Source organism: Oncorhynchus mykiss, chromosome 18 (assembly GCF_057628025.1).
Source record: "Oncorhynchus mykiss isolate SJ-2025 chromosome 18, ASM5762802v1, whole genome shotgun sequence".
In the NCBI taxonomy this organism is placed as follows: Eukaryota; Metazoa; Chordata; class Actinopteri; order Salmoniformes; family Salmonidae; genus Oncorhynchus; species Oncorhynchus mykiss.
Genome location: NC_143039.1, coordinates 68,173,678 through 68,191,597, shown reverse-complemented (window position 1 = coordinate 68,191,597; position 17,920 = coordinate 68,173,678). Strand labels below are relative to the sequence as shown.

At 45.0% G+C, this 17,920-nt stretch overlaps 1 protein-coding gene across 11 annotated transcripts in view; it reads left to right on the top strand.

The window, feature by feature from the left end:
• Positions 1-17,920, top strand: part of LOC110496650 (engulfment and cell motility protein 1) — a 171,653-nt gene that overhangs the window by 29,359 nt on the left and 124,374 nt on the right. For 3 of the 11 annotated variants that reach the window (XM_090209217.1, XM_090209214.1, XM_036953430.2), the window contains exon 1: positions 3,531-3,893. The exons of 7 other annotated variants lie outside the window; for them this stretch is intronic. The gene's annotated coding sequence lies outside the window, so the exon portion shown is untranslated. Of the gene's footprint in view, positions 1-3,499; positions 3,894-17,920 lie in introns of those variants that run through there. One more of the 11 variants, XM_090209215.1, reaches the window with a different exon arrangement.

Genomic DNA, 17,920 nt, shown 5'->3' with positions numbered 1-17,920 from the left:
TAACACTCTCTCCCTATATCTCCCCCTCTTTCTTTCCCTCTCTCTCCCCCCTCTCTCTTTCCCTCTCTCTCCCCTCTCTCTATCCCTACACCCACTCTCTCCCTATATCTCCCCCCTCTTTCTTTCTCTCTCTCTCCCCCCTCTCTCTTTCCCTCTCCTCTAACACTCTCTCCCTATATCTCCCCCTCTTTCTTTCCCTCTCTCTCCCCCCTCTCTTTCCCTCTCCTCTAACACTCTCTCCCTATATCTCCCCCCTCTTTCTTTCTCTCTCTCTCCCCCCTCTCTCTTTCCCTCTAACACTCTCTCCCTATATCTCCCCTCTATTTCTCTCTCTCTCTCCCCCCTCTCTCTTTCCCTCTCCTCTAACACTCTCTCCATCAGTTCAGCATCCTCTGTGACTGTCTGGCAGTAGGAAGGCCTTTCAGTTTACAAACTCCTAATTGAGCTCCACTGTTATGTTTAAAGCTCATACCCCTGACCTCCCTGTTGAGAGATATTGCCTTATGTAATCATGGCATATTATTTTTAAATCTAAAGGGATCTGGGTTTGAACACTGCACATTTATGTTCAGCTTAGAGAGACAACCTGTGACATTATCTTATGTAATGTCTGTTTCAGTTAGTGTACACTACAGACTCTAAATGTGTCCCGAATTGCACCTTATTTCCTATTTAGTGCACTACTTTTGAACAGGGTCCGTAGGGCACTGTGTAGGGAACAGGGTGCTGTTTGGGATGCCACCTCTTTTTTTACATTTATGTAACCTTTATTTAACTAGGCAAGTCAGTTTAAAAACAAATTATTATTTACAATGACAGCCTACCCCAAATTCCCCTAACCCGGATCACGCTGGGCCAATTGTAGGACCCCCAATAACAGCCTGTAATCGAACCAGGGTCTGTAGTGATGCCTCTAGTACTGAGATGCAGTTTCATAGACCGCTGTGCCTCTCGAGTGCCCTCTAAATGCACTGATTTAGCAGTTGGATTATTGAGCAGAAAATGTTGCGTTAGGAGGCCCCGTTATGGATCGACTATAACTACACCGGAAGGATACGCCAACATTTAACACTCATCATAGACCAAAACAATGTTGTGATTGGGTAACTGATGCTTATGTGTAGGCTGGTAGAGTTCCAATGGGAGATGCATCATATCACATCTCATTCTTTAAACAAAAACACCCTCAGGTACTAGCTACCATTGTATTATTTTAACAAAGAACATACTAGCTAGTAAAGCCCTTGTTATGTGTGCTGCTTGGCACTTGCAGTTAGAGAACTTTTGTTGTGTGGGCATGTTTCTGCTCTGGAAGCACAGTTCATTTTTATTATCATCTTCCCACAGAGCATCCCTAACCGTGTGACATTCCTTCCCTGTCAAGGACTCTTCTGAGTGGGGACAAGTTCCCCCCCCCCCTATTCTCCCAGGCCCCCCCAAGGCTCCTGCTCGGGAGAGTATGGGGAGGAACAGTACAGTACATTGCTGTAGGCTAATTGGTTTCCTTAGCATAATCGGCTCATCTCCATGGAGACGGCGGCTAACTAGTGCTCTACGATAGCTCTGTGGTGAGCAGGGCTGGAGGAGGGAGCATGCCGTTTTTAGAACTGTCGTGTGGAAAAGTACTTTGGGGAGCGATGAAGTAGTGGTGGTTTACTTAGAAAATAGTTTGGCATTGTGTGCATCCCTGGCTACGCCCTGAGAGAAGAGTAGCTTTCCATACCCAAATGCTCCAGTGAGATCTTCCAGTTCTTTAAATGAGTTAGCCTGCTAAAACATATGTTATGACAGTAACGCCTCTGGTTTTGTGGTCTCAAGAATTGTGTAGCTACACGGTATGTGAATCACGACCGCTCAGTCTTGTCAATTAGCATAGCAGAAGATTTCCCCCTCGCACGGGAATGCACTGAATGTAGGCCCCAACTGCTGAAACACAAATGACTCAATAAGGTGTAGTGAAATCCCAGCTAACACAGAATGTTCCTGCGACTTTCCCTTATATTCTCTAACTTCTTTTTTTAAATGTATTTCTTTTTTTACATATAACGCTGCCACAATGTTCTGGGAACCAACATTTGTTAGCTGGGATATATGTGCCTGTCTGACAACCTGTGATCTGTTCTGTCTGGGACAATTGTATAATAACAATTGTAAATGTCAAACAGGTGGTCGTGTTAAATGCTGTGAAAAGGAGAGATTGTGGTGAAATGTTAGATGTCTTATGAAACACATTATGTGAAACGGCTGAGCTCATTTGTCCTTTTGACCTGCCTGCCTCCTCTTTCTTTCTCTCCCTTCCTCCATCTCTCTCTCTGCTTAGTCTCTGTGGCCTTGTTGACCTATCTCTCCCTTCCTCCATCTCTCTCTCTGCTTAGTCTCTGTGGCCTTGTTGACCTACCTCCCTTCTGTGGCCTTGTTGACCTACCTCCCTCATCCTCAATCTCTCTCTTTCGCTCTCTTTCTCTCCATCACTTTCTCCACCTCTCTCTCGTTCTCTCTGGTCTCTGTGGCCTTGACAGCTCAGATACTCAGAGAGCCAGATGAGTTAGTTTTGAATCTGATTCCAGGTAAAAATCTGCTAGAAAACACACTACTCCAGTATTTGGCTTTGTGGTAGAGATGAGTAGGGACTCGAGGGAGTTGGGGCCTCACTAACCCTAGGGTGGGTTAAACATATGCTGTGTGTCAGACTTCACACACTGACACTGGCCAACTAAGACGTCAGCCCCCGACACTTGTAATGGGTGCAGTGAAGTAGCTGTAAGCACCAGACCTGGGTTCAAGTAGCATTTGTCTTCTTTCAAATACTGTATCTGCGCTGGATTGAGCTTGCCTGGCACAATGGAACCCAAGGAATAGATAACTTTACAGGTAGACGATCAAATGCTCAAAGTATTTTTGTAAAGATTTCAAATACCATTTGAACCTAGGTCTGGTCAAACTTCACTGAGACTTCCCATCTAAGACGTCAGTCCCAACACTTAGTTCAATGAGGCTGTAATGTTAAGATCCTGTCAGGTTTTGGCTCATTCTCCCACCACCGTGCGAGTTGTTCTTATAGTCTATGGCAGCAGTGAGACAATAGGGCAGCCAGAGGTGGAAGTGAGAGCTTGGCTATGTCCCAAATGACACCCTATTCTCTATCTAGTGCATTCCTCCTTACTGATGGGCCCTTGTCAAAAGTAGCGCACTACATAGAGAATAGGATGCCGTTTGGGACGAAACCCTTGTGGTATTGGGTAATGGAACATGGCTCCCTCTGCTCAGAGCTCTGACTAGACTATGTTGACCCCACACCAGGGTAATGTTCAGTAGGCAAACACTGTGGAATGTTCCAGATAGAAATGACATAAATAGAGCTGGCGTGATTCCTTATTGTACGTGTTAGAGGCATGTTTATTCTAAATAATGTATTTTCAATCTGAATGTTCCCTACTGTTGTGCCCTGCTGAATGCTGACCAGTACATGTACTAGTATAGTGTAGCTGTGTGACACAATGTTTTTCATGTTGAGGTAACTTCCTGTGAGCAAGTCGTGTAAGCTGTTTCTCCAACGGTTGTCTCGTCTTTTAATTTCTCTGCTTTTTTTCAACGTTCTGTTTTGCTACAGACCTGTTTCCTCTTCTCTAGACAAACGCCTACTTCCTCCTTCTGTTAACCTCTCTCTCTTGCTTTTTTCTGTCTCTGTGCACAAGGAGAGGCACTTTGAAGTTTAGTTTAAAACCCTTGCTCTTGTGACTGCTGAACATCGAAGGATGCTTATTGTATTTGTGGCTAGCTAGTGTTAGTGGGGATTTTGTTTAGTTTTGTTTTGTTGTGGATTTGAAACAAGACTTATTGGAGGGTGGACCCGCGGGTGGAACTCGCTACCTGCTTGTCGTCAAGGTTTCCGGGTGAGTCCCTGGTCTTCTCTTCTTGTTGTGTACTCACTACTCAGGCTGGAGTAGGGTGCGTTGGGCCGAAGGGTAGGGCCCTCATTTTAGGGCTGCCCTCCTCTGCCCTCCCCACCCCCTGTGCCCTCTAACCCCCCTGGGCACTGACCCTATTCAGACTACAGTATTATAATTATTATAAATCACGAGCCATTTTGAGTGTACCCATGAGTTTACCAGTTTGGTTTCCCCTGACAGGTCAGCTATGAAATAGATTGTTTAGACAACTACATAACAGACAGAAATCGAAATAAAAGCATTGGCTGTGCAGCTCATTAGATATGGATTTGGCTGTTATAGTTGTTTAGTCACACCTCTGGATTGACGCAGACGTTTTCTATGACTCATTTATTTTATTCAGGATGGTGACAATGAAATGTATATTGTTGCTGACTCACTTTGTTATTGGTGAACCCCTTTTGGTTTCACCGTCTGGGTTCACTGTTTTCATGACACTACCCCCCCATACCTGTAAGACCTTGACTGCATTCCAAATGGCACCCTATTCCCTACCAAATGGCACCCTATTCCCTACCAAATGGCACCCTATTCCCTACCAAATGGCACCCTATTCCCTACCAAATGGCACCCTATTCCCTACCAAATGGCACCCTATTCTCTACATAGTGCTCTACCTTTGACCAGAGCCATATGGGCACTATAGAGGGAATAGGGTTATATTTGGGATGCAAATATATGTAGTAAATGTAGTAGCCTGCATCGCTCCATGTCACACATATCTACGCTGCTTCCAGGAGTGTACAGTACATACATACTTACATACACAATGTTAGTCTATTTAACCAACACAAGTTTAGAGAATTACTGTCCCCTCGGCAGGCGTGTTGTGTGCCTCGGCTGAGTTAATACAGTGCTGTTAATTGCTGTGAGAGCTGTTGTCGGCCCTTTGGCACAGATTACTGACAGGATATCCTGCTTGCTGCACTAGAAACAAGGGCATGTTTGTGAAACAAAGCGGCCTGTTGAGAAAGAGACAGTTACTAGTAGCAACCTGCTGAGACCGACAGTGTAGTAGTAGTAGTAGTAGTCTGCTGAGACAGTAGTAGTAGTCTGCTGAGACAGTAGTAGTAGTCTGCTGAGACAGTAGTAACCTGCTGAGACAGTAGTAGTAGTCTGCTGAGACAGTAGTAGTCTGCTGAGACAGTAGTAGCCTGCTGAGACAGTAGTAGCCTGCTGAGACAGTAGTAGCCTGCTGAGACAGTAGTAGCCTGCTGAGACAGTAGTAGTAGTAGTAGTAGTCTGCTGAGACAGTAGTAACCTGCTGAGACAGTAGTGGAACTTCAAACTTTCCTCCTTCTCCACTGCTGTCCTGTTTGTGTGTGCTTGTCTGTCATTGCCAACTGTCTTTAGCAAACTGGGTGGGACTGAAAGAGATGCTCTTTGAGAGAGGGAATGAGTAATGTTTTATTAATTGATGATTTCTCCACATGATTTCTCACAATGATGTTCAACTTTGAATTTGCTGCCTGTCACTCACAACATGTCCTGTTCCCTTTTGTTGCAGCTCTGCCATGTTTCCCTCCAGTGCCCTCCTCTCTGTCTGTTTCTCTTCCTCTTTTCATGATTCATTGTTTTGTCTACCACCCAGGGGGAACTCTGATAGGGGTATGTGGGCACAGTTTCACAGGGCAAAGAGAATAAATCTAACTTTCAATGAGCTCTTACGAGGGATTTTCCTGTGGGTGCTTCTGTGTGAATAAAAAAGACAGTACTTAGGCCAACTGTGTGTGTTTGTGTGAGACACTCCCTCATGGTGTAACAGGACACTGAAAGCATGGCTAGAGCGTGGCCGTGTGTGAACTGGCTTGAAGCAGGTGTTTCAGTGTGTCTCTTACGGTTTGTGATGGTGTCATAATTGTAGCGGGTGTCTCATCATGTGTGTGTCTCTGTGTCACTCCATCTCTCTGTGTGTGTTTCCGTCTCGTAGGCGATGATAACTCACTGTGCCTGTCTGTGTCACTCCATCTCTCTGTGTGTGTTTCCGTCTCGTAGGCGATGATAACTCACTGTGCCTGTCTGTGTCACTCCATCTCTCTGTGTGTGTTTCTGTCTCGTAGGCGATGATAACTCACTGTGCCTGTCTGTGTCACTCCATCTCTCTGTGTGTGTTTCCGTCTCGTAGGCGATGATAACTCACTGTGCCTGTCTGTGTCACTCCATCTCTCTGTGTGTGTTTCCGTCTCGTAGGCGATGATAACTCACTGTGCCTGTCTGTGTCACTCCATCTCTCTGTGTGTGTTTCCGTCTCGTAGGCGATGATAACTCACTGTGCCTGTCTGTGTCACTCCATCTCTCTGTGGCCTTTGTTTCTTACACAGATAAAGGTTCCTGGCTCCTTTGTAAGTTGTCTGTAGCACGGTGTCACACCCTGGCCCCTTGGTGAGCCACAGTCCTTTGTGGAGGTGTCAGATGGAGTGCTGGGGTTTAAGGCTCTTTTGAAATCTATACAAGGTGTCAGCCCACAGTACCCCCCCTCCCAGCTGTTTAGGGAAGTTGAAGAGGTTTATACACTACCGTTCAAAAAAAGTTTGGGGTCACTTAGAAATGTCCTTGTTTTTAGAAGAAAAGCACTTTTTTTTGTCCATTTAAAATCAAATTGATCAGAAATACAGTATAGACATGTTTAATGTTGTAGCTGGAAACGGCAGATAAAAAAAATAATGGAATATCTACATAGGTGTACAGAGACCCATTATCAGCAACCATCACTCCTGTGTTCCAATGGCATGTTGTGTTAGCTTATCCAAGTATATAATTTTAAAAGGCTAATTGAGCATTAGAAAACCCTTTTGAAATTATGTTAGCACAGCTGAAAACTGTTTAAAGAAGCAATAAAACTGGCCTTCTTTAGACTAGTTCAGTATCTGGAGCATCAGCATTTGTGGGTTCAATTACAGGCTCAAAATGGCCAGAAACAAAGAACTCACCAGTCTCTATGTCAACAGTGAAGAGGCAACTCCGGGATGCTGACCTTCTAGGCAGAGTTCCTCTGTCCAGTGTCTGTGTTCTTTTCCCCATCTTAATCTTTTATTGGCTAGTCTGAGATGTGTCTTTTTCTTTGCAACTCTGCCTAGATGGCTAGAAAATGTCCTCTGGTCTGATGAAACAAAAATAGAACTCTTTGGCCATAATAACCATCATTATGTTTTGTGGAAAAGGGGTGAGGCTTGCAAGCCGAAGAACACCATCCCAACCGTGAAGCACAGGGGTGGCAGCATCATGTTGTGGAGGTGCTTTGCTGCAGGAGGGACTGGTGCACGTCACAAAATAGATGGCATCATGAGGGAGGAAAAGTATGTGGATATATTGAAGCAACATCTCAAGAGGTTCCCATCAGGAAGTTAAAGCTTGGTCGCAAATGGGTTTTCCAAATGGACAATGAGTCACGCCCTGACCTTAGAGATCCTTTTTATTCTCTATTTTGGTTAGGTCATGGTGCGACTATGGTGGGCAATCTAGTTTTCCTATTTCTTTGTTTGGCCTGGTATGGTTCCCAATCAGAGGCAGCTGTCTATCGTTGTCTCTGATTGTGAATCATACTTAGGCAGCCTTTTCCCCACCTTAGTTTGTGGGATCTTGTTTTTGGTACTGTGCTGTTTAGCCCTACTAGACGTTATGTCTCGTTTTGTATTTGTTGTTTTTTTGGTGTTCATTTAATAAATTCAAATGTGGGCCTACCACGCTCCACCTTGGTCTGATTCCCTTCCATCGACGAACGTAACACAATGACCCCAAGCATACTTCCAAAGTTGTGTCAAAATGGCTTAAGGACAACAAAGTCAAGGTATTGGAGTGGCCATCACAAAGCCCTGACCTCAATCCCATAGAAAATTTGTGGGCAGAACTGAAAAAGTGTGTGTGAGCAAGGAGGCCTACAAACCTGACTCAGTTACATCAACTCTGTCAGGAGGAATGGGCCAAAATTCACCCAAATTATTGTGGAAGGCTACCAGAAACATTTGACCCAAGTTAAACAATTTAAAGGGAATGCTACCAAATACTAATTGAGTACATTTCTGACCCACTGGGAATGTGATGGAAGAAATAAACGCTGAAATAAATAATTCTCTCTACTGTTATTCTACATTTCACATTCTTAAAATAAAGTGGTGATCCTAACTGACCTAAGACAGGGGAATTTTTACTAGGATTAAATGTCAGGAATTGTGAAAAACTGAGTTTAAATGTATTTGGCTAAGGTGTATGTAAACTTCTGACTTCAACTGTATATTAATTATAGTGTATAAAGCCCTTTCCCAGCAATGCAGGGTTAAAAACGAAGACAAGTTTAGCGAAATAGTAACGCTATATACAAGGACTCCTGTACCGAGTCAATGTGCAGGGGTATGAGGTAGTCGATGGGTTGCAGGGGTGAAAAGTAGATAGGAGGTCCCGTACCGAGAATAAATCACGTGTGCATGTCCAACCCAAACTATATCGGCATAACAGGCCCTGGACGTTCTGCCGCCCAAAGGAAAAGAAATCTTCGCTAATAGTTGGCAGATCAGAACATAGTAGCAACCCAATCCACATGCCTATGCTACAAATAAAAAATTAAATAAATAAAAAATTACTAGCACATCTGGTTAGTAGGCTATTTATCTCTATTGTCATAGAGAGGAATCAATACATCTCCATATGCATCAGTCACCTCTGTGGGCATTTTAGTGCTTGTTTCTAGCACAAGGCATCGTCGAGTTAAGCATTGTTATAGAACGCTTGATATCATCTGAATACGTGTTATGTACAATTTCAAAAGATAAAGCAAACAATAGATATCCTTTTTGCTCTTTTTTTAACAACGGATATGGCATATCCTCACTCAATTTGAGCTCTGGTTTTAACAGAACAGACCAAGCCCTTCCCAAACACTGAGGTTTTTATGGAGTGCATGGTGACAGTATTGGAGGATTTGGATATACTGACAAATCTATAGCATAGTTGTGTCTACATCCATTTTTTTAATAGGAGGAAATGGGCAACAACAAAGCCCTCTTGTTGGTAGTGAAGTCAAATTTAAAATGTTCTGTCTTTCCTCTTGATCCCTCACTCAACACTCCAACCGTTCTTTTACCTTTCTCTCTCGTTCTCTCCCCTCCATCTCCTCCCAGAACTCTCCTCCCTCTTCCTCTCTCCTTCCTTCCTCTCTGCAGAGGACAAGACCTCTTATGTTACCTCATAAATAATTTAGCAGAAACCTGACGCGTTCCCTCTTCCTTCTCGTCCCCTCTTTACCACCTCCTGTATTGATGCGTTCTTTCAGTTGTGTACTTTTTGATTTTCAGGACCTTGGGGTGATTTATTTTGTTCTTGTTGTTGTAAAGTCACTCTTTCCGTGTCTGAAATAATCCAGTGGATTAACGTCACTTTAGTGGTGTGACCTTCTCGCTGCACGTGTCACTCTGATTTACCACAGGTGATGGTGCCAGTGGGCGTTTTGTGAGATTATAGTCTGGCCCAGTTCCACATCCTCATCCATCATACCAAATAAATTATTATTATTAAGGTTATGGCTACAGCCCAAATGGCACCCTATTCCCTATGTAGTGCACTTTTGACCAGAGGCCTATTAGTGTGGTGTCCCTATGGGCCTTGGTCCAAAATGGTGGTGCACTATATTGGGGGTGCCATTCGGGATGCACGTTCTATCAGGATTATTGCCAGTCAGTCAGTGTGCTTTGCTACTGTCCTTAGAAGGTCCATTCACCCTGATAAACAATGATTTGATGTCTAGCCAGCTCGTTATGTTACGCAGTACATTACTTTAATGAAACCAAGTGAAGGACTGGACATTTGTGTGAGAGGGAATGGATCTGATCCTACAGAGCTTTATTGGTTTAGAGACGGTACAGCTGCAACGTTCAATCCCTAATGTTTTCTATAAAGATGGGGAGGAACAGAGAGAGAAAGAGATGGAGAGAGAAAGACTGTTGCTTGGCTACCCAGACTCCTTGCTATGGGTTGGGCCAGAGCCAGAACACGTGGGTAAAGCCACGGTTTGAAAATTCGTCATGGGCTTCGATGACGATTGGTTAGAGACGATCCGATCGCTGATGACTTTGTTTTGAACAACCCCCTCGTCACCTCAAACGACTTCAATGACGGCAGTCTGACTGAAGCATGAAGCGAGAGCAGAGGAAACAATTCAGCGTGAGTCGTCAGGGTAGGATGAGAGCAGGACACCTAAAGAGGAGGCAAAGACTGAAGTAGGAACAGAGAGATGGAATGAGGAACAGGGGCATGGGGAGAAGGAAAGAGAGACACTTGTGTCTTATTAGCTCCTCTGGCAGAGCTGTGTTGTATAGGTCCACATATTCCTGAGGGTATCAACTACCATGACAGGATGGCCTTGGACAGCTGCTTGCTCAATAACAAAACCACAATTTGCATTGTGAAGTGGATAAAATATGAGGCAGAGATACGTGCCTCACGGGTATGAGACACACACACACACACACACAGAGAGAGTAAATCTTGATTGGCATATCTGCTGTGTATCCCAGTGCAGTCTTGATGCCTATAAATGAACCCAGAGCAGAATGACAGTGTTCCTGGCAGCCCTGACTGCCCCTCTCCTCAACCCATCCCCTCCACTAGATTTACTGTATACTGCTTCTCTCTGTGATGTGTGCATCACAAATGGCACCCTATTTCCTATGTAGTGCACTACTTTTGACCAGAGATCTATAGGGAATAGGGTGCAATTGGGACACAGCCAAAGTCTCAAGTCTCTGACAGAGCTCCTGTTGTAAGGGGAAAGGAAGGAAGATGGGTGCACTGAGCTTTCTGAGGTTGACTGTGCCACTTCCACTGTTGCTGCTCCTGTGTTGAAAGACTATGACAGATCTGATTGACAGGCTGAACTTGTTGACAGAGTGAATTGATTTTTTCTTTAAAGGGTGTGTGTGTGTGTGTGTCTGCGCAATCATGCTCCTCTGCTCACAGAATTGGCCAGCTTGTTCTCATCAAGACAATACTCCTGTGTTCTTTCTCTCGGTCTCTCTCTCTTTGCCACCCTCCGCTTTCCTAGAGCGGAGGACAAGAACACAATTTTCTCTGAATGAGCATAAACAAGGGAGAGGCATGAACGGAGAGAGTCTGATTTCGGTGAGGAGCCTGGTTTCATCAACACAGCCAGCTGCAGGTCAGGAAGGCCACAGACACGTAGGCCTGTGACGCTAAATGAATAACCGGGTAAAAATGACCGCGTAACTAACGGTTACAGATGAACACCGTAAATAAAATAACCGGCAAAACCATTTTAAATAAGCCTACATTAATTTTTGGGAAAAACACATTTCTGAACTTTATTTTTTCACGTAGATAAACTTGCCCTAATAGCAGGCGAACTGATTTGCGTGTCGAAATAGGATCCCTGTTAAAACATTTATTTTTTTGCAAAAACAGTAACAGACGAGGTAGGCGTATATTTTTATTTAGAAAATGTGATTGATCTTCTCCAACCTGGCATTTCTTAATTTGTGGATTCATATTTATAAGTAACAACCTGAAGAATAATAATAATCATAATAATGCCATGATGATAATAATGGGTTTTTATTAAGAAGCATATCCATGGTAACAAGTGAACAAACAGAATTGTGGCCTCCCATTTTTACACAGGGCCTTATAATCCTAAAACAACAGTAACATACATTTTAAACAAAATGGACATTTACAAAACCGAATGACAAGGAAAAAACAGAAACAAAGTGTAAATGCAATAGTGAAATGGCACGTTTCTTTTGTCTGAGAGCCTATGGGTTAAGTTGTCAATACGAAAATGTGACAATCCTCTCCAATCTGACATCTCTAAATTTATATACTAGACTAATATTTAGAGGTAATAATGAATTCAATAATAATGAAAGGATACTGATAATAACAGTATAATGGTAATAATTAAGTTGCAGAGAAAGGCTGTCTTTTTGAGTCACAGCCCCCCCCCCCCACACACACACACACACACACACACACACACGTCCACTGAAGGCTGTTTCTCAAAGTTCTCATTTTACACACTCCAATGTTTACACCGAGAGTCCACTATTTCCCTCAGATTTATTTGAATGGTGTAAAAAAAGACTGGTGGTTCTTATGAATTTCGGGAAATCCAAATGACAACAAACAAAAGGTGACCGACTGCCTTTCTGACACCCTGGATGGAAGTAAAGATGCAGCTAGCTAGTGTCTACTGAAGCTATGGCTCCCATGGCAACGGGCCCTGAACAAGGGCTGTGCTTCTTATGGGATGAGCTACACATTCACAGTACATCAGACCAGGCAGATGACATGACGACTATCTTTTTGGAATAAACTGCATGAGGGAGGGAGGGAGAGAGACGTAAGGTTGGAATAAACTGCATGAGGAGAGAGGGAGAGAGACGTAAGGTTGGAATAAACTGCATGAGGGAGAGAGACGTAAGGTTGGAATAAACTGCATGAGGGAGAGAGACGTAAGGTTGGAATAAACTGCATGAGGAGAGAGAGACGTAAGGTTGGAATAAACTGCATGAGGGAGAGAGGGAGAGAGACGTAAGGTTGGAATAAACTGCATGAGGAGAGAGGGAGAGAGACGTAAGGTTGGAATAAACTGCATGAGGAGAGAGGGAGAGAGACGTAAGGTTGGAATAAACTGCATGAGGAGAGAGGGAGAGAGACGTAAGGTTGGAATAAACTGCATGAGGAGAGAGGGAGAGAGACGTAAGGTTGGAATAAACTGCATGGGGAGAGAGACGTAAGGTTGGAATAAACTGCATGGGGAGAGAGGGAGAGAGACGTAAGGTTGGAATAAACTGCATGGGGAGAGAGGGAGAGAGACGTAAGGTTGGAATAAACTGCATGGGGAGAGCGACGTAAGGTTGGAATAAACTGCAAGGGGGAGAGAGACGTAAGGTTGGAATAAACTGCAAGGGGGAGAGAGACGTAAGGTTGGAATAAACTGCAAGGGGGAGAGAGACGTAAGGTTGGAATAAACTGCAAGGGGGAGAGAGACGTAAGGTTGGAATAAACTGCATGGGGAGAGAGACGTAAGGTTGGAATAAACTGCATGGGGAGAGAGACGTAAGGTTGGAATAAACTGCATGAGGAGAGAGGGAGAGAGACGTAAGGTTGGAATAAACTGCATGGGGAGAGAGGGAGAGAGACGTAAGGTTGGAATAAACTGCATGAGGAGAGAGGGAGAGAGACGTAAGGTTGGAATAAACTGCATGGGGAGAGAGACGTAAGGTTGGAATAAACTGCATGGGGAGAGAGGGAGAGAGACGTAAGGTTGGAATAAACTGCGTGGGGAGAGAGACGTAAGGTTGGAATAAACTGCATGGGGAGAGAGACGTAAGGTTGGAATAAACTGCATGGGGAGAGAGGGAGAGAGACGTAAGGTTGGAATAAACTGCGTGGGGAGAGAGACGTAAGGTTGGAATAAACTGCATGGGGAGAGAGACGTAAGGTTGGAATAAACTGCAAGGGGGAGAGAGACGTAAGGTTGGAATAAACTGCATGGGGAGAGAGACGTAAGGTTGGAATAAACTGCATGGGGAGAGAGACGTAAGGTTGGAATAAACTGCAAGGGGGAGAGAGACGTAAGGTTGGAATAAACTGCATGAGGAGAGAGAGACGTAAGGTTGGAATAAACTGCATGAGGGAGAGAGACGTAAGGTTGGAATAAACTGCATGGGGAGGGAGGGAGAGAGACGTAAGGTTGGAATAAACTGCATGGGGAGAGTGGGAGAGAGACGTAAGGTTGGAATAAACTGCATGAGGAGAGAGGGAGAGAGACGTAAGGTTGGAATAAACTGCATGGAGAGAAAGACGTAAGGTTGGAATAAACTGCAAGGGGGAGAGAGACGTAAGGTTGGAATAAACTGCAAGGGGGAGAGAGACGTAAGGTTGGAATAAACTGCATGGGGAGAGAGACGTAAGGTTGGAATAAACTGCATGGGGAGAGAGACGTAAGGTTGGAATAAACTGCATGGGGAGAGAGACGTAAGGTTGGAATAAACTGCAACGGGGAGAGAGACGTAAGGTTGGAATAAACTGCATGGGGAGAGAGACGTAAGGTTGGAATAAACTGCATGAGGAGAGAGGGAGAGAGACGTAAGGTTGGAATAAACTGCATGAGGAGAGAGGGAGAGAGACGTAAGGTTGGAATAAACTGCATGGGGAGAGAGACGTAAGGTTGGAATAAACTGCATGGGGAGAGAGGGAGAGAGACGTAAGGTTGGAATAAACTGCATGGGGAGAGTGGGAGAGAGACGTAAGGTTGGAATAAACTGCATGAGGAGAGAGGGAGAGAGACGTAAGGTTGGAATAAACTGCATGGAGAGAAAGACGTAAGGTTGGAATAAACTGCAAGGGGGAGAGAGACGTAAGGTTGGAATAAACTGCAAGGGGGAGAGAGACGTAAGGTTGGAATAAACTGCATGGGGAGAGAGACGTAAGGTTGGAATAAACTGCATGGGGAGAGAGACGTAAGGTTGGAATAAACTGCATGGGGAGAGAGACGTAAGGTTGGAATAAACTGCAACGGGGAGAGAGACGTAAGGTTGGAATAAACTGCATGGGGAGAGAGACGTAAGGTTGGAATAAACTGCATGAGGAGAGAGGGAGAGAGACGTAAGGTTGGAATAAACTGCATGAGGAGAGAGGGAGAGAGACGTAAGGTTGGAATAAACTGCATGGGGAGAGAGACGTAAGGTTGGAATAAACTGCATGGGGAGAGAGGGAGAGAGACGTAAGGTTGGAATAAACTGCATGAGGAGAGAGGGAGAGAGACGTAAGGTTGGAATAAACTGCATGAGGAGAGAGGGAGAGGGACGTAAGGTTGGAATAAACTGCATGAGGAGAGAGAGACGTAAGGTTGGAATAAACTGCATGGGGAGAGAGGGAGAGAGACGTAAGGTTGGAATAAACTGCATGAGGAGAGAGGGAGAGAGACGTAAGGTTGGAATAAACTGCAAGGGGGAGAGAGACGTAAGGTTGGAATAAACTGCATGGGGAGAGAGACGTAAGGTTGGAATAAACTGCAAGGGGGAGAGAGACGTAAGGTTGGAATAAACTGCAAGGGGGAGAGAGACGTAAGGTTGGAATAAACTGCAAGGGGGAGAGAGACGTAAGGTTGGAATAAACTGCATGGGGAGAGAGACGTAAGGTTGGAATAAACTGCATGGGGAGAGAGGGAGAGAGACGTAAGGTTGGAATAAACTGCATGGGGTGAGAGGGTGAGAGACGTAAGGTTGGAATAAACTGCATGGGGAGAGAGGGAGAGAGACGTAAGGTTGGAATAAACTGCATGAGGAGAGAGGGAGAGAGACGTAAGGTTGGAATAAACTGCATGAGGAGAGAGAGACGCAAGGTTGGAATAAACTGCATGGGGAGAGAGGGAGAGAGACGTAAGGTTGGAATAAACTGCATGAGGAGAGAGGGAGAGAGACGTAAGGTTGGAATAAACTGCAAGGGGGAGAGAGACGTAAGGTTGGAATAAACTGCATGGGGAGAGAGACGTAAGGTTGGAATAAACTGCAAGGGGGAGAGAGACGTAAGGTTGGAATAAACTGCAAGGGGGAGAGAGACGTAAGGTTGGAATAAACTGCAAGGGGGAGAGAGACGTAAGGTTGGAATAAACTGCATGGGGAGAGAGACGTAAGGTTGGAATAAACTGCATGGGGAGAGAGGGAGAGAGACGTAAGGTTGGAATAAACTGCATGGGGTGAGAGGGTGAGAGACGTAAGGTTGGAATAAACTGCATGGGGAGAGAGGGAGAGAGACGTAAGGTTGGAATAAACTGCATGAGGAGTGAGGGAGAGAGACGTAAGGTTGGAATAAACTGCATGGGGAGAGAGGGTGAGAGACGTAAGGTTGGAATAAACTGTATGGGGAGAGAGGGAGAGAGACGTAAGGTTGGAATAAACTGCATGGGGAGAGTGGGAGGGCAAAAGTGGTGCACTACCTAAGTTATAGGGTGTCATACGTATTCTATATCTACAGTACTCCGTATACACTATTTCCATTTTGGATGGACATTTGGTGTCGTCATATGATGAAGTCCTCACTTGTGGTTTGAAATCAAATATTCCGTAGTCTGTGTCCGGTCTTCTCTGAGTGCAGAGGGCAATTTAACCAGTCTTATCTGAGAAAGCCAGGGGGAGTCAGACCATCTCTCCATCCATCTCTCTGCTAAACCTCTTTCTTTCTGCTTCCTCAGTAATACTCAGCGCTTTCATCCCTGGCCTGAGTCACACAGGATTACTGTTCACTGCCAGGTGTGTCTCTCAGAGAGAAAATGTGTGTGTCTGAGTGAGCATGAGTGTGCGCACACAAGTGTGCATGTGAGTTTTGTGCGTGTGACTTTTGTGCGTTTTGTGTGAGTTTTGTGTGTGTGTGAGTTTTGTGTGTGTGTGTTTTTTTGTGTGTGTGAGTTTTGTGTGTGTGTGAGTTTTTTGTGTGAGTGAGAGTTGTGTGTGTGTGTGAGTTGTGAGTTGTGTGTGAGTTGTGAGGTGTGTGTGTGAGTTGTGTGTGTGTGTGTGAGTTGTGTGTGTGTGAGTTGTGTGTGAGTGAGAGTTGTGTGAGTTGTGTGTGTGTGTGTGTGTGTGAGAGTTGTGTGTGTGTGTGTGTGAGAGTTGTGTGTGTGTGTGAGAGTTGTGTGTGTTTGTGTGTGAGAGTTGTGTGTGTGAGTGAGTTGTGTGTGTGTGTGTGTGTGAGAGGTGTGTGTGTGTGAGAGGTGTGTGTGTGTGTGTGAGAGTTGTGTGTGAGTGAGAGTTGTGTGTGTGTGTGTGAGAGTTGTGTGTGTGTGTGTGAGAGTTGTGTGTGTGAGTGAGTTGTGTGTGTGTGAGTGAGAGTTGTGTGTGTGTGAGTGAGTTGTGTGTGTGTGTGTGAGTTGTGTGTGAGTGAGAGTTGTGTGTGAGTGAGAGTTGTGTGTGAGTGAGAGTTGTGTGTGAGTGAGAGTTGTGTGTGAGTGAGAGTTGTGTGTGAGTGAGAGTTGTGTGTGTGTGTGTGTGAGAGTTGTGTGTGTGAGTGAGAGTTGTGTGTGAGAGTTGTTTGTGCGTGTGTGAGTTGTGGGTGTGAATTTTGTGAGTGAGTGAGAGTTGTGTGAGTGAGTGAGAGTTGTGTGAGTGAGTGAGAGTTGTGTGAGTGAGTGAGAGTTGTGTGAGTGAGTGAGAGTTGTGTGAGTGAGTGAGAGTTGTGTGGGTGAGTGAGAGTTGTGTGTGTGAGTGAGAGTTGTGTGTGTGAGTTGTTTGTGTGTGTGAGAGAGTTGTTTGTGTGTGTGAGAGAGTTGTTTGTGTGTGTGTGAGAGTTGTGTGTGTGAGTTGTTTGTGTGTGTGTGTGAGAGTTGTGGGTTTGAGAGTTGTGGGTGTGAGTTGTGTGTGTGTGTGAGAGTTGTGGGTGTGTGTGTGAGAGTTGTGGGTGTGTGTGTGTGTGTGTGTGTGTGTGTGTGAGAGTTGTGGGTGTGTGTGTGTGAGAGTTGTGGGTGTGTGTGTGTGAGAGTTGTGGGTGTGTGTGTGTGAGAGTTGTGTGTGTGAGAGTTGTGTGAGTGAGAGTTGTGTGAGTGAGAGTTGTGAGAGTTGTGTGTGTGAGTGAGTGAGTGAGAGTTGTGAGTGAGAGTTGTGTGTGTGTGAGTGAGAGTTGTGTGTGTGTGAGTGAGAGTTGTGTGTGTGTGAGTGAGAGTTGTGTGTGTGTGTGAGTGAGAGTTGTGTGTGTGTGTGAGTGAGAGTTGTGTGTGTGTGTGAGTGAGAGTTGTGTGTGTGTGTGAGTGAGAGTTGTGTGTGAGTGTGAGTGAGAGTTGTGTGTGAGTGAGAGTTGTGTGTGTGAGTGAGAGTTGTGTGTGTGAGTGAGAGTTGTGTGTGTGAGTGAGAGTTGTGTGTGTGAGAGTTGTGTGTGTGAGAGAGTTGTTTGTGTGTGTGTGTGTGTGAGAGTTGTGTGTGTGTGTGTGTGTGAGAGTTGTGTGTGTGTGTGTGTGTGTGTGTGAGAGT